A 17255-nucleotide genomic window follows, 5' to 3' on the forward strand; every position below is an offset into this window, starting at 1 on the left:
AATATTATGAAAAGTGTAAGTGCTCACTTTAGTATTCATCAAAATTATACATAAATATTTATGTGATAATTAAGGAAAATCTTGTATTGAGCTGAAATCTAGCAATTGTGAAGACTAAGATGCTTTGGGTTTGTTTGTTTGCTTTTGAGTCAAGCAGAATACAGGGAGGGATGGAAGTGGTATTTCCTGAGCTGTATGCCACAGGAAAGAATCCAGCAGACAAATGTAGAAACCAAATATCAAAGTTCTCCCATGCACAAAAGAATGGAAAAAAGAGAAGAACCATATTAGCATCTTTTGTGGCAGTCAGGGGAAGGGCAGGGAACTAGGAAAAATACTCTTTGTGTTGATTCATTCAGAACTGATTTTCAGACACAAGACTGGTGAGATTTGATCTCATGAAGCTGTGACACTCAGTATGAGTATAATGATGTGTTTCATAATATTACCAGTATAATGGACAAAATGTAGTAAAGTTTATATGACAAATCAAAACCCATATGCCAAAAAGCATACAACACAGTGAAATACCAAAGAAAATAGTCCTTAATGGGATAGGAAAGTATAATACTATGAAAAAGGGCTGCAGAGAGAAGAACTATACCTGACACATAACCAGGAGCATATAAATAATTCATTGACATAATATTTTTTTACCTTTCTACTTCTTAAGGATTTATTGTGATATTTCTGAATTGCTTTTGTTAAATAACTTTTATATATGTCAAAATTTCAGCTCACCATCCCTATTTGGGAAGAAAATAAGGTTTTAGAACACTTTAGAATATTCTAATACCATTCACAAATTTAGGGCAAGTCATATGAAATCCAATTTTTGATTAATAAAGATGGTAAACTGTAACAGTATCTAGCTGCACTTAATGAACTATTCTGGACTGTGAAAGTTTTTGTGCAGCTCATCCTCACAGTCTAGGTAGAGGTCTCCTGATGACAACTATGTATGAAGAAAATTGGAAAGATACATTGTAATTGAATCAACTTCTCGTACAGATGCTGAATGACAAAAACGGCAATGGAGCAATTGTGGGGGGTTTGTCTTGCACTTTTACTAAGAGTTTGGGTAAAAACTCTTGGGTATATCTGTAAATAAGGAAATAACTTCCACTTATATTTCAGGAGAAAAATCTGCAGAGAAAGTGTCACATATAGCAGTGAGAAAATATAGCAGGACACTTACATTTTCTAATGTTGAGAACACCTGATGCAAGCCACTCTATATTGACTTCTTTAAAAGTTGCCAACCTGTGATATAACTCTAGAAAATCCTGTGCAAATTCCTTATATCTTGCTGCTTGGTCATTAGTTATGGAGACACATGGGCTTCTCCTTTGTATGCAGCTGTTGTGGGGCACTCGCTCCTAAATTTTGCCTTGAGTCTTGGTATGGGTAATGAAATAAGATATTCGAAGAATATTTAATGCTTACTAAGTATCCAAAATGCTTTTTATGGAAGTTGTGAAAACCCCTGAAATACAGAAAACAAGATTTTCACAGAGAAAATTTTGGTAGTAGTGATGACATAATTTCTTTTTTCTTAGTTGGAGTGCTTAATGAAAAACTTCCAGTGAAATTCAGGTAACACTTCATGATATCTTCCAAACTACCCTCATGGTTCAGTTGAGAAAAGTCATGATTATCTGACCAGAAACATAGACCATGTACAAATGAGCTAAGAACACTGGAAACTGAATCTGATACAGATGTAGTGTCTGAATGCAGCAGCAAAGCTGAGCATACAGTGAAGCTGTATTTTGTGCTTTAGGTAGTCATGTGAGGAGCAAGGAGCTGGACTCTCTTATTCTTATGGGTCCCTTCCAGCTTGAGGTGTTCTATGAGCCTGGAATCATCAAAAGCTTCACAAGTTCCCAAACTTTACTCAAAGATTGTTTTGAAGCTTGATGGGTATCTTAATTTAGCTTAGTTTTATTCCAAATAATAGATTAGGTCCTCCCAAAAAGAAATCTCTAATCTCCTCTCAGCAAAGGTGGAGTTGGAAAGGAGTCTCTGGGCCCATAAGCAGTGGGTGTGGATAAAGGTCTCCTGTGCGGATGATGGGGACATAAGGAACCATTAGTGCCCACAGAGTATTCACAACAACTATAAGTCATTCAGACTCACAATATCAATTACACTATAGAAATTAAAAACAAAAACAAAACAAAAAAAAAACCACAAAGAGAAGGAGCTCAACGTTAACAGTAACTCAAGTTACCAGTGCTGCACAGTCACATGAGGTCTGTGAAAACCAGATTGAGATGACCACAACCAAGCAGTTGCTCTGTTGCTTTACATGTCGAAACTGGTTGTACAAACCTTTCATGAACTTTACTTTTTCTGTTACAGAACATCTGCTAACATTATACAGGGACTGTTTATGGAATTATTTAAAGGTCAAGTGTAATTCTGCTGAAATGCATTGTGTCCTCATGTGATGTAGCTCAGAGTATATTAATCCACTCATTTTGGTTACTTGCTTTTGTATGACTGCAAGGGACATAAGAATACTGAAGGAGCTATTTTCTTGAGTTGTCTCAAAGTGAGCATTCTTTTTGTAGGTACATTGGATGGAAAATTCCTGGAGGAAAAACCTGTGCAAGAGTCCACCTCTGTTAGATTCCAGCAGGCAGCAATCTAGTACTATATTACCTTCAGCAATTTCCTTAGTTCCTGGGAACTGGCTCATTATTTTACATTTTGGCACACAAGTATAGACTGGAATATTTCTTTGAGATAATTCTTGCACCAGAGTAGTTGGCTAGTCTCTGTACTCCTGGCAAAAGTCTAAACACTGTAGTAATTCCCTAACGTACTGAAATACCCACTTAAGTGTGACTTTAGGAATTAGCTCACATAAGCATATTCCAATTTACAAGGCCTAATATATCTCTCTGAAATCAGAAATCTGCTATGACATCACCCAGATACTCTGGCCCACTTCCTTTTCCTGAAATGAAAATGTCATTAGCTAATCAAGCTCGAATCTTACTTCAAAACTTGAAGATATTTCATGATAGGATTTGATTAGAGGATAAATGGAATTGCTTAAAACCTCTTTTTCCTTAAACTTCATGACAAGTGAATCTACATCTTTCATGACCACTGATTCTAGATAGTATTCACAAAAGAGTTTCAGATTTTTTTTCTAGGTATTTTACAGCCAAAATCTGAAACTGCTTAGGGAACTAATCCTGTCAAATCCAAAGAACAGACTAATTCTCTAATACAGCACAAAGAACAATTTATTGCTGACGTGATCTAGATCCAAACAAAATCTCATCAGGGCAACTCCAGTTTGTATTTCAACAACATGACTAGATGTTCTGTTGAGTACTGACAAAAATGAAATCAGAAAGCAACACACTTTTTAGAAAAATAAATTTAGAGCACAATAAAGGCACGTGATAGCTGGTAATTCCTTTGCTGCTTACACATAGCACAGAATATGAAGAGAGATATAAGGAAAATGACAACAGTGTTGGCAAATCAGGAATTACATTTATACACAGTCAGAGATAGAGGACTTTGTTAGTTTCCATTTTTTATGGATATAAACTGGGGTAACCATATGGATCTTCACACAGTAGATGTACACTAGCAGGCAAATTCATCCATTTTCCAGTTTCATAGCAGAAAAGAAACAAAATCATCATGAGTTATTACTTCTTGGATAAGATTTCAAGCTTCTTCTACTGGAAAAAAATGATATGCCAGAAATTTCAAGTGTAACTTTAGTCTGTATTGTGGGGCAGAGGTTTTTCCCTTAGATAAAGTCAAGGCAGAATAGATTAGTAAAGAGTCAAAGTCAAGACATGGAAGGCACTGAAAGCACTTGATAGTTTCTACCAGTACCTTTCCCCAGCTACTTTGAAACAAAAGATCCTCAGCCCTGTGAAAGAGTGATCAGCCACAATATCAGAATACTGTCAGCAAAGAAGACATCAGGAGTTGGGTTACTGCAGACCCTGAAATGGTGCCTAGCCCAGGAAATTGCCTAAAGGGAAAGGAATTGCCTCCCACATAAAAGTATGCACAGCTTAATACTGAAATATTTAGCATTTCAATAAGCTGACTAATGTCATAATTGCAGAAAAACCCCAAACATATAGCACACACCATCAGACATGAACAAGAAGCAGCAAAACTTGCAGCTGTTTGAAAAATGCTGTCCATGGCAAGGAACCAGCATCTCCATTAACGTGAACAGAGTTGCAACAAAACTAGTGTACATTCAAATCAAATCAAGCCAGCACGACCATTGTAAGACCAAATATAGGTTTCTGTGGTCTTTAGGTATAATTCCTTGGACATCCTTTCAACTCCTGCTGCATTTTTCCACTGTGATGAGATTGCCTCAGCTGCTGTTTTAATGGGGTTAATGTTAAGCTTCCTTTCATCACTTATCTATAATTAGGATGGCTGTTATTCTATGGTTTCTGTAGGGCCATATGGTTATCTAATGCTAACAAGACCTGCAGTACTTCAGTTTCTGTATATTGCTTCCTGTCTGGCTTCTGGTTTCCTCATTTTCTGCAGCATTTCTTGGGTTGTCTATAAAAGGAAGGAAAAGGAAATCAAAGTCTGTGTTTATTGTGCTTCCTGGAGATTAATATTCCCCTATGAATAGGTTTGAAAATATTTCAGCCATGCTTGTCTTGTTTTTTCTGCAAAATATACCCTCAGAGCTACAAGGAAAACTGTCCAAACTTGCTCCTGTGTATTTGTCAAAACATTACTTGTTTTATTTTACTGAGTTGCACCAAGGGAGTACCACTTAACATTTCTCAACAGATACTACCACTACAACAACAGAATTTTCCCTTTTATTGTGTCACAACATTTTTTGCTGTTGGTTTGCAGTACTACCCAGAAGGAGTGGGGCATCAGAAACGTGCAAAAAGAAAAGATACTTCCTAATCTAAAAAGGACAAGACAAACCTGAGGTAAGAAAGGAGGTACAGAGTGGTCCCAGAGGTGACAGGGCCTGCTGTGGTAATTCAGTGTTAGAAACACAGTGATTTGACTTTTAGAAAAGGAAAACTCACTACATGTTTTGATATTCTGTTCTCTGCAAAGGTTGGCAAAGCTTTCCACTAAGAGAACACTTTCCTAGAAGGCTTTCTTCCCCCCAAAAAAGTCAAAACTGTAGACATTATATAACAAATTCTGTTTCTTAGAAACAAGTTTTTCTCATTTTGCTCTAAAACTCGATTTTACTTCCTGTTTCCTTTGGGTCCAGTTTTTATTGTTTCAGTGCAGCAGTTTCAGTGCCAATGTCAACAGAAAGACAGGAGCATTTCCAGTTTATGACAGGTCTGACAGTCATGTTTCCAGTGATTCTAGTTAGAAGCTAAACCAGTGGGCCAGCTCAGATGTTTTTGCAATGAAAACATTGATTGAAGAAAGAAAACAGACATCTTGGACATTAATAGGAGCCTGGAAAGCAAACACCTCACATGAGAAATAACTCAGAAAATGACACCATTACAGAAAATGGTGATTCATGGTGTCTCAGAGGAGGAAGAACTGGCATCAACAATGCATAAGGTTAAATCATTCCAAATTTGGTAGCCATCTAGAATTGTGCAATGAAGCTGAAGATTGAGTGGAATATTAAAACAGAAAGGGAAATGGGATAGTCTTAAGTAGAAATTAGGACAGCCAGAAAAGCTATTGCAAACATTAGTCTGGATGCACAGCTGTATAAGTAGCCATCAGTATTCCAATACATATTTCATCAAGGTTTCTTGATGAAAACAAGACTGAAAATGATGAAAACAACTGAAAATGCAATACAATAAATTTATTTTACAATAAAGAAGTTTTTGCAAAAAAATAAAAATATAGGAAGCATAAAATCAAATTCTGATTACTGGGGTTCTTGCTGATTCTTTGCATGTTCAGAGAATTTTCAAAGGAGAGTAGCAGAATTTAGTTCCCACTGAATTTCAGTAAACTACGACTTTGCATAGTGTCTTTCAAAAAAACCTCTTACAGAAGAGAAAAATCAGTACTTTGGTCCATATTTTTTGTATTTTAGGGAGATTTATTAGAATACACATAGAAATGCAATCATTGTGCTCTACAGGACAGAGCTTCCCTCCATCACCGGTCCCTCAAATGGACTGAGTTAGATATCAATTTGAGGTACTTGGTTCTGCCTCCTGCCCCTCAGTACGGTCACAGCTGTATTATGTAACATTCATCCTTGCAAGCAGAGCTGTCTTAGTTTTCCCATCTTGCAAATGAAGGATTTGGGCACAGAGGGATTAAGGTACATATCTTCAGCACAGGCTGAGACATCTGGCCATTGGCACTGCCTTCTCTGAGTATTCAAAAGTTATCCAAGGCCACACAGATCATCTTTAAGGGCAGAAAGGAACTGAACTTGAATTTCTGAAGTCCAGGCTAGAATCCTTAAGTTTCATCCATCTTCCCTCTTAAGACATTACTTTTGGCTCAGAACTTGATATTAAGAATGTAAAGCAGAGTAGCCCCAAATTCTCAATCACACAAAAGGGAATTTCTCTACAGGACCACATTAGACCACAGGTGAGAATTCTTTTGTCACTGGAAAATAATGGGAGAGATAGATTTCATCTCCCCTAATTTCATTTTATAGAAACAGCCCATACTATAGATTGAACAGCAGAAAATTATTTTTAACAAGAATTTTTTTTTAAATCTTAAAAATTTTTTCCTCATTAAAACACAGTAAATCAAAATTAGATACCATTTTGTGGTCAAGCCAAATATTTTATGTCTTTATTAGAAAACTTTAGTAGTTGAGACTAACATGATTTTTGATAACAAAACTGAAGAGCAGTAAGTAATTCCAAAGCTGAACAAATTCACAAACAAGAATATAAGTAAGGATGTTTTACAGTAAACTGACAAATGTACTTTTCAACAGCATTTGCACTGGAAAAAAAAAGAAAAATTCACAGTTTTACTGGGCTTCTAATATCTAATCAGCCTGCTACTTCTTTAGCAGATCCCGTCACTGAATATTAGAATGATGTAATTTATAGCACTGATGCCACAAATTTACCCTTAGTTTGATTTGAAGAGAATAGGTTTTACAGTTTCTAAAAAGGGATTAAAATTCCTGCAGATTATTGAGCGCCATCTACTGTTTCATTACTTCTTCATACACCAACTGTGCTTTGGAGTAGCCCAGTCAAATTAAAATGCTATTCATTAACTAAAGAAGACATTCAGACTTTGGGATTTATTTTAAAATTGCTTTGTATTGTACCCAAAATACAGTGCTCTCTTTTTTCAACAATAGAATAAATTTTACAAGCATTAGAAAACAAAGCCATTAATTAAAAATAGTTAAAGTTTAAGGTTAGCATCAGTCTCTTCTGTAGCTCAAATATTTTAGTACTGAGATAATATAGGTCCTTAATTCTTTTCACATCACTAAATAAATGGAAATATCTGGTACTTGCGAAAAAATGAAAAGGAAAAAAAAATGAGAAAAAAACCAAAAATAACCCCCCAAATACTAAGCAAACAATGGTTGTATTATAATGATTATGAATATCTAGGGATTCTTCTTTTTTTAAGAAACAACAGCTTAAGTTGTTTCTTAAAAAGAAGAAACCAGGCATATTGCAATATCACATATAGTTCAGATGGGCTTCTACCTTCCAGAATAACTTATTTAAGTAATTTTTCAAGTTGTAGTGAATTTGCATAAAGAAAGCGATCAAACAAAGGTCAAGACTAATGACCTGCATAGCTCAATTGTTCATGCTCTCTTGCACCAGTATTTTTTCCTTCTTGCTTTCATATTGTTCATAGTCATTGTCTCTACTCACAAAGTAAGGAGGAACACAGGACCTAAAAAACCCCCAAACCAAGACAAAGCAAAATACATTCCCACCAGGCTTACTGGATATTCAAGCTGTCATTTGCCTACCTATCCTATCAGTTCAATATCACAGGGATGAGCTACATGGCCACTTGGATGATCTACGTGTGGGCATCATTCACAGTTTTGCACTCTTCAGTTTTATGGTGAAATGTGAGGACTTTTTATTTAGAAATGTCACATGCTTTCACTAGTTTACACCTCCCAGTTCAGGTCTGGTTTCAGCTTTTGTACCAAAGTTGAGACAGTTACTCACAGCTAATTATCTTACCTCTGAAGTTAATAAACAGAGGTGGTTGCTTCTAAAAGACAACCTGTATCATACTAAGAAAGTTGTTAAATACACCCCAACTTTTGTGCATGCATATTTTTAATCGAGTAAATTCACAAACCCTATAGTCAAACACCTTGGAGTATATTTAAGAGCATAGGTGGAGCAATTCTCCTTGAACAAGCTGACAACAAGACCTGCTGTCTTAGGCTCCAGGGCTCTATCACTTAAAGCCAAAAGGGTGAAGAGCAACAATAGATGTGGCAAAACATCAAGACTCCACATCCAGCTGCAAAGATGAGAATGGGTCTTGGAAATGGTGAAATGCATCATCAGAGCAATTCTCTCCGGTTCCCATTTGGAGAGCTCCTCAGTTCCAGATCTCAGCTATTGAAACAACTTTGTCTTTGAATGGCACCATACTGCAAGCTGTGGACAGATAAATACAGTGATGCCAAGAGAGCTCTGGAGGAGATTGAAAGACATTAAATCCAGGAAAACTGTTTTCTGATGGCTTGGTTCTTTCCACACACCCTCACACAGCAAGACTCCAGCAGCAGCTTTGGAGGGGACAGCCTTCCTTTCCCAGTACTGTACAATGGAGGACAGTGTGGGTGTGCTGGGCACTGCAAAGGTCACACAGGTAATATAGAAGGGCAACTGTGGCAAGGCTGAGAGCCAGTTTTTGGCAGCTCAAAGTCACACAAACAGGCTCACCCTAGTCTGTGCAGCACTACTTAACACCTGGCATTACAGTGTTGGTTTGTATCCCTCTGGGCCATTCACTGTACATGACAGTCACTCCCCTTTGCAGTTTCATAGCACCCCACTCTCTCCCCCACTTTTAAGAAATTTTAGATGAGAACTACAGGGATTAACCAGATTGTCATTTTCTGAGCAGGGAAATAGAGTTTGTGCTACCCTGTAATCTAACACTTAATTTAAAATCATAACACAATTGCCAATGCTCAATCTGAGCTTTCAACTCTGAATTTGGACTTCAAGCTGGATAACTTTTCAATGGTTACTTTGCATGAACACAAGTTTTATGTATGAAATACAATGCACATTGCAGTGTTACATCCCCAAGCCTTAAGTGTTCATGAGTCAGACCTCCCATGAGCAATGACTAATCTAGAAACCAGTGCTTTTTTCTCTTTTATATATATATATAATTAATTTAGTGTTTTCATCTACCTTTTGATTTATCAGGAGCTCATTCAGGACACAAAATGTTTCTACCTTTGGCTTTTACACTGGGCAGAAAATTCCCACAGGGGTTTTGTGCTGGCTGAGATCCCAGACAGCTGGGACCCGAAAGGCTCCAAAGACTCAATAAGAGTAATTTGAACATCTATGCTGACCTCCTGATCTTTCAGTTTCACCTAGCCAGATGGTTTGGATGTGGACAGGCAAGAGGGGTCCTCAACAGCTTGGAGCTATTTTAACTCCATGGCATCATGAGACACAGGGGTGCTTGCTGACCAGTAGCTCTTCAGGCTGGGGTGCTGGAGGAAAGCCACTACAGTTCCTGAGCTCTACACAGACAGAGCCTTGGCAGCTGCCAAGGGAAGAATGAGCCACAGTGGGACCTGAAGGACCATTTCAAATTCCAAAATCTCAGTGGAGGGAATCTGAAAACCAAACTACTGATTTCCTGGGGAAGCCTATCCTATAAGAACCATCCACATATCTGAGTGGAGAATAAAAATTACTCCAATACTGCTGGGCAACCCTCAGTCTTCAAGTTTATGTTGAATAGCTCTTACTTACAATGGACATGTCTGCCACTAAAACACCAGCACAGTAAAATAGATAATGATAAATATATAATTTCCATTTGTGGACAAGCTTAGTTTAGAATGAGAATGCTTTTCCCTATTTAAAATTCTGAAAACCCAATGTAAGAGAAAAGTAAAGCAATACTTTACACTGATACAGAACCCAACAGCTTCACTAGGGATCAAATCTCCTTTTAGGTGAAGATTCAATCCTAGAGATAGTCCAAACAATAGAATGTTCTTCTAGTGTTCATAAACTCTACTCATATACTCAAATACAGACTCCTCAAAAAACATGTAAAAAGATACCTCCACTTTCTCCTGAAAATTTCCTCTGAAAGACACAGGGAAAGGGATTAAAGAGGTAGTGTTCTAGAAACCTGCCATAAATGTTCCATTGTTTCACTAACTGCTTTATTATGATAAAGTACAGTCAGAGTGTTCACACTAATGGCAGTACAAGTTTTAGGGGACAATCAGGAATTAGATTTTTTTAAGGAAACAGTTTATCCAAAATGGCAAATCTATTTTGCAGCAATTCTCGGCTTTGTCATCACTCAACTTTAATAATGGAAGAAATTGATACTAAAACAGCAGTCTTAAAGATACTCAGAATTTGAAAGCTCTGCTCTGAAGTTTCTTAGATTTATTATCTCAGTCTAAGATGAAGCCAAATGTACTATAATATATTTTACTCTGAATTATATTTTCAAGTATAAGTAAATTTTTCAAACTAAGCATCTTCCCCTTCCTTTACCCCATATTCTGCCTGAAAGCTTATGGAAATAAAACATTTGAAAGATCAGGGGTCATCTTGTTCCATGTCTTCTATGTGAAGTGTACATACCCATACAGTTTCAAGAGTAGGCCTGTTATTTAAATAAACCTCTCTTCAGATGTTAAAGATAAACAGATATGAAAGTAAATAATGTTTACTGACAGAAACCTGAACAATGGACTAAGGAAATAACCTTGAAAGTATAAACAGCCATAGCAAAATTTGTTATGGTGAGCATTTTTTCCTGGTGACAAGCTTTTATTCCAGTTAGGTTCCTCATATATTTTCTACAATCTCTATTATGACTTTTTCCCCTAGTTCATGTTCTATTTCATAGTCTCTTTGATTTCCATCCTTTCCAAAAGATCTTTGACATTACTGTATTGTTTTGCTGCTAATACATTAACCCATGGCACCTTCATTTGCCTAAGTTTAATTCAACCCAAGAATGACAATGAAGCAGCAGGAGACTTAAGACATTTCTTTAAAAGTAATTGGCACACAGAGAATCTCCCTAGTATGAAACCAACTTCCTGTCTAGGACAAAAACAATTTACTTTCTTTCCTATCAGAACTCTTTTTCCCATACAAGGCAATGTTTCTTCCATATGCGTTTTAATTCCAGTACATTTCTGGTGGAGTTATCCAACTTGTACATGGCAGGAAGTGACAAAGTATTAAGGAAGCATTTGTAAAATTCTGTAACTACAGCGCAAAGTGTTTCCAGAATAAATTGTCTTAATTGCTATTCAGTTTTAGTTGTTTTAACTGTGGTTTTTGACAAGACAATAAATCTTCTTAGGAGCATTGTTCCATGTGCTGACACACAAAAATATAGAAGAATGTCCCAGTATTTGAGCTACATGTGGAAACAACATCCATTAATATTCTATAGTAGGGCTTACTGTTGTTTAAACATGTCCTTTACAAATGAGTTGGTTAAAAATATAATGGCCACTACAAAATGCCTAAAAAATTTGTGTATTTTATACACATGCACAAACAAAAGCACACAAAATAATATCATATACTCAAGATATCATTAGCTGTGAATCATTCTTGTGCACTTTCATGAAAGTTAGGCCTAGTCATTAAAAACATTAAGTAGCTTAGACAAACTCAGCAATGCCATCCACAGTGTGCCAGTCAACCTGGCACGTTCTGGCCCAGTGCCCACCCTGCTGCAGCAGGAAGCTGGGCAGCCTGGAGGCTGTGACCCAGCCCTTGGACAAGCCCATGGCCATGGCACCTGGGTTCAGCAGGACTCCAGGGCAGGGGGGGACTGGAGATCAACCCTCTTGTAGTGTCACTGGGGCAAGGACTGTCAGATTCAGGGGACTGAAATGGAACCCTGGACCATGGGCAGACTGTGGAAGTCCTTGCCAGGGATTGCAGAGAATTGCTAAAACCAGGCACACACTCACATATCTACAAAAACGTGCCAGTTTTTGAAATGTGGGATAATAGGTGAAGCTATGAACCATAACAGTATTTTGAAGCATGCTAAACTAAACCTTTCTAAATAACACTGTCCCTTTCAGCCACAGTACTCATCTGGAGAGCCTATGATCCCCTCAGCAGGATCATACAAGAGTGTAGCTGTGGCAAGCCATGCATTTAATCACTGAGTGATTAAATTCCAGGTGCTGTTGTTGAGCAGACTGACACAAAAAATGGTTTTTCAGGGGTTACAGTTGTTCAAAAGTTATAAATATATTTGCATTTATAATTACACAATACACTGCAAGAAGGAAACACATACTCCTTGACTGGAACTTGACTGAATGATGCCAGTTGCTCCTCAGTTCAAATCTGTGTGTCTGGCAGTAAATACTGGGGGGTGCAAAACCTGGTGCCTTAGTTTATTTGCAGTTAATACTTTATGTTTTGTTTAAAAATGCCACAATAGGACAGCAAGGAAGGGGTTACTCTGATCACTTCATCAGAAGTCAGTCAGACCCTCAAGAGGGGTCTAGCCCTAATAAACACACTAGAGGTGAGAGAAGCTTCTCTGTTGGCAGACAGAAGAAAGGCTGAGGGCAAAACTTATATTTCCTCTGAGGGAAACCAGGCAATCTCCTTGTAAAGAGAGACAATCCAGAGTCAAAAGAAGACAGAAAGAAGAAGGAAATTTTCCCAAGATCAGAGACAGGGGTCTATGTAGTTTGCTGCAACCACAGGCATCAGAGAAAGTTCCTAACCAATGAATTCAGACATGAGGGGGGGAAAAATACTGTACCAGGAGTGAGCAGAGAAGTGATCTGTTTTCAAAACCTTCATTTTAAACTTTTCCAATGTGTCTTTCATATGAGATATTTCACCCTTGAAGTTCAGATACCTGTATTTGATATCTTTTAACATACTTATTTAAATAAAAAGTGGAACAGACTTCTGGCCAGTGCCAAAGTCCTACATCAGGGTACTGGACAAGTGAATATTCAGCAAGGAAGATTACTAAGACTATAAGCTATCGACTGACAGATGAGCTTTGCTAAGTACATATACAGCTAGGGAATTCTGAACAGTGGTGTGCTATAACAGAATCTCACCAGTCCATGCTCTGAGAGTTCTCGTCTCTTCAGAGACCATGAGGAATCAGTTCCTTTAAGTCCAAAGCATTAAGAAGTTCAAAGCAATCCTTGAACTTTTGTTCTTGTCATCTTCTATAGTTTTGGCTGTTCTTTATACAAATCTGTCATCACATCCACCAGGCACTTGTCATGCTCTAGGTGCAGCTTCCATATAGTAAGATCTTTATGGACTTGCACCTCTGAACTAAGATGTGTGCCTTAATTTCTAAATTACACCCTAGGGTATATAAAATATGCATTCACTGAAGATTATAAAATGTAACAGTAACCCTTACTGAACAAAATGGGTAAATCAAATCATATGTGTACAGTGTTTTAAAATAATCTGACATGTACTGCTTAGATCTTTTACGGCTTTGTTAGCAGGTGCAAATGATGACTTCAGAGTTCAGTTCCTTACCACATGGAAGTCATTGTTCTGTTTCCAAACCTGTTGACAAGAGGTAAAATTATGCACCTACATAATATTTAACACACTGAATGTTTCTTAGAATCTACTGGATTTTAACCTAAATAGCAATAAAAAGATGAAAAATATGATCAAAGGTGGGGATGAAATTCAAAATAAGTAATGAGACTCCCTGAGATGCCATGATTCCTTCAGATTCCTCACATTTCCACAAGCTACAAATTACATAGCTGCTACATTTTTACTGGAACAACTTGTATTCAAAACTCTAAGCATATAATACCAATTCATCAAAATAAAAATCCTCTGAAAACTTAAATATTGTCTGATCTAATAATCTGCATCAATTAAAATATTTAAATAATTTAATTCTTTGTTATGCAACAAGATTAAGTAAGAGTTCACTATTTTCAGGGACTTTCTTAATACTGTTATACTTAATACTGATTCTTCATATTATTTCTTAACACTTATCTATTATTTCTGTTCACATAGCACCTGTAGAACAAGATTGCATTAAAAACAATTAAAACAGACTGAAATATGATACCAAATCTCTCGATGAATATGGAATTGTTAGGTTCTTCACCAGCAAGTGCCTGGAGTAGAACAAAGTAGAAAAAATATAAACCAGCTTACTGAAGCATTCCTCTGCAAAGGACTTCAGCCAGGTTTCATTTCTTTTTCCAGTCATGTTTCTTCTCATCTGAAAGCTGAAAATGTGCCCAATTCTGCAGCTGCAGTCACAATGGTAAATACTTTTGTATAGGACTCATTCTGCTCATCTGTCAGTTATGCACAGCATATATAGAATTTAATTCTCTTTTGTGGATGGTTAAGTGTAGACATTGAACTCAAGAAAGGTAGTCACAGAGGCCCAAGCCTCATTTGCCTAATGAAAAATACATGTCCCTTGATTTGTGTCTTTGGTGTTTCCCATCAAATTATCAGCTGCCCCTGTCCACTCTCAGACATTCTTGCCTATTAGCCAGACTATGGCAGGCTGAGACCCTCAAATAAACTAGTCATAATCTTCAAGGCTACCTACAGTTGCAGACACCATAGGATAAATGACAAGAGGCATCTAACCCTCCTAACCTTTTATCTATATACCCATCAGCTGCTGGACTGCTTGAAAAATGAGAATTCATTTGAAAAATGGGAAATCAAATAGGCCCTGTGGGACATCAGGACTTCTCTGTCTCCTGGCTTCCATGTAGCAGCTACAGGAACCAGAGAAAACTTGAAGTGTATACCTTCATTACACAGTCTGAGATGAAAGGGGTATTACATTGTCCTTTTATCTAACACCAGGACTATTTAATAGATGTATTATATTGCATTGGCAAAAGACAGGATTTTATAGGTTTTATCTGCCAAACCACAGACTTTAATCCATATGGCTTACTCTAGCCACAGAAGAGAAACACTACGCAGAGCCAGCATGGATCCAGCCAAAATATGGGTGAGAAATTTGCCAGACATGCAGCAATCACAGCATCACAAAAAATCAGAAAATACACACTCCAGAGCAGAAAGTGTAAATGGAGAGTGGTAGACCTTTTAAATATTTTGCTAGGTCTGCACAAGCAACAAGTCAAATTTTGCCACAGTATTTTAACAAAGAGTTTTTTATGCCTTAGAGGCATGTCACTTACATGCCACCCGCTCTCTGTAGCTGAGTTAGCAGAGATCTGTAGAAAACTGAATATTGATTATAGAAGGCTCCTAGAATAATGCAAAACTTCTTCAACAAAGACCTTATTCCATCTTTAGCCAAAACATGGCTCATACTGTTTCCAGCATTCTTATTCTGCCCCCATGAATCATTTCAGAGATCTAAACTCTTGGATTTTACCATGTACCTTATGAAATTCATTGAACTTTCAAAATAAATATTTCATTTCAAATGAAAATTCAAGTGCTTTGAAAGCATGCCCTTATCTTCTTGAGTCTCTCATTTGGAGAAGTTGTTAAGTGTGAGGAGTAAAGGAGAAGAACTTAAGAAGATTAAACTGCAGAATATCAGCTGATCCTTTAAGGTTAGTCATTTAAAAAAAGAACACAACTTCTGTTTCAATTTCCCATTCATACTGCAAAAAAATTTCATTACAATGAATTTTTCTATCCTTCCCCAAACATTTGAGTCAATTTATTCTATCTGTCCTTCAAGAATCTTCATAGGAAAAAGGGGGGAAATCCTGTTGTATATTTTTTTTGTTTCTAACAGCTACACAAGCATAGGATTCAGTGTCTTCAACCTAAACAAGTATTTAATTTCCTTACTGACAATATGTGAAGATAGGTTGCAGCCTACTACTTGGAATTATCAGTTCTCTGAGCCGCAGCAGTAGCCCCTGTAGGATGTATGGCTTTGAGCCCACTTTCAAAAACTCAAGGTGTCAACATAAGCCTAACTTTCAATATTTTGAAGTTTGTCCAGCATGCCTCTGGCCTCATTAAACACTGTCCTCAAGCCCAAAAAGGCATTCTTCCTTAAACAAAAAAAATTAAATCCCCACAAAAGAAGCCCACACAACAAATACCACCCAACAAAACACAGAACAACTCCTTTCTGATCTTGAGCATCATAGCAGTCCCTCCCAATGAATCTTTCTTGAGATAAAATTTGCCCTGCTTCTGTAGTCTGCTTTATCCTAGGAGATTACAACAGTTTTCTTCAATGAAAGCTCAGCAAATTCAGTAGTCCAAATGGGATATACTTTCCAATTAAGGATTAGCATACTTAACATGAGGTTGTCAATTTCAATTGGCATAACTCAAACTGAAATGTCAACCCACTTGCCATCTGCTTTATACAGACCTAGTCTAAAAAGCAGCAATGGAACAGCCAAGAGGATGCTACCATAGAAACTGTACCACAGACAGTAAATGTTACCTAGAGATCTCTTAAATTTTTACAAAGTATTGTACCAGTGACCTGGCACTTTAGGTTTGTTCCTTTGGACAGACAAATTTAGAGAAGACTTAATCTAAAATGCAGTATGTCAAGGCAGCTAAGATTTAGAAGATAGAGGCCTGAAATTAAGACTTTCTAATTAATAGACTAAAAATTAATATATTATTCATCTATTTTACAAATATTAAACAGGCCAAGAGAACACAGACCAATTTAAAGGGCAAATTCAACCCTTAGTAAATCCTACTTTATATGACTTCCATTTAAATAGAGTACAAAGATAATTCATAACAAAGAATTGCCAACACCTCTGTCAGGAAAGGTTGTCTGTACCCATTGTGGTATATTGCATAGTTCATAATCATAGAATCATTAAGGGTGGAAAACACCCCTGAGATCATCAGGTCCAACTGTTAACCCAACACTGCCCTGTCCACCACTAAATCTTTTCTTGAAGCACCACATCCTCACACCAAGTACACTAATCTTGGCCAAATCTGCCATTAACTCTTTTTGCTCAATCTTCAAATCATCCACACCACAATGTCCAGCACCTGGTGCTTTGAAAAGAAGTTAAGAATTAAGGGATATGAAAGAAAATAAGACTG

Source organism: Molothrus aeneus, chromosome 4 (assembly GCF_037042795.1).
Source record: "Molothrus aeneus isolate 106 chromosome 4, BPBGC_Maene_1.0, whole genome shotgun sequence".
Taxonomy (NCBI): Eukaryota; Metazoa; Chordata; class Aves; order Passeriformes; family Icteridae; genus Molothrus; species Molothrus aeneus.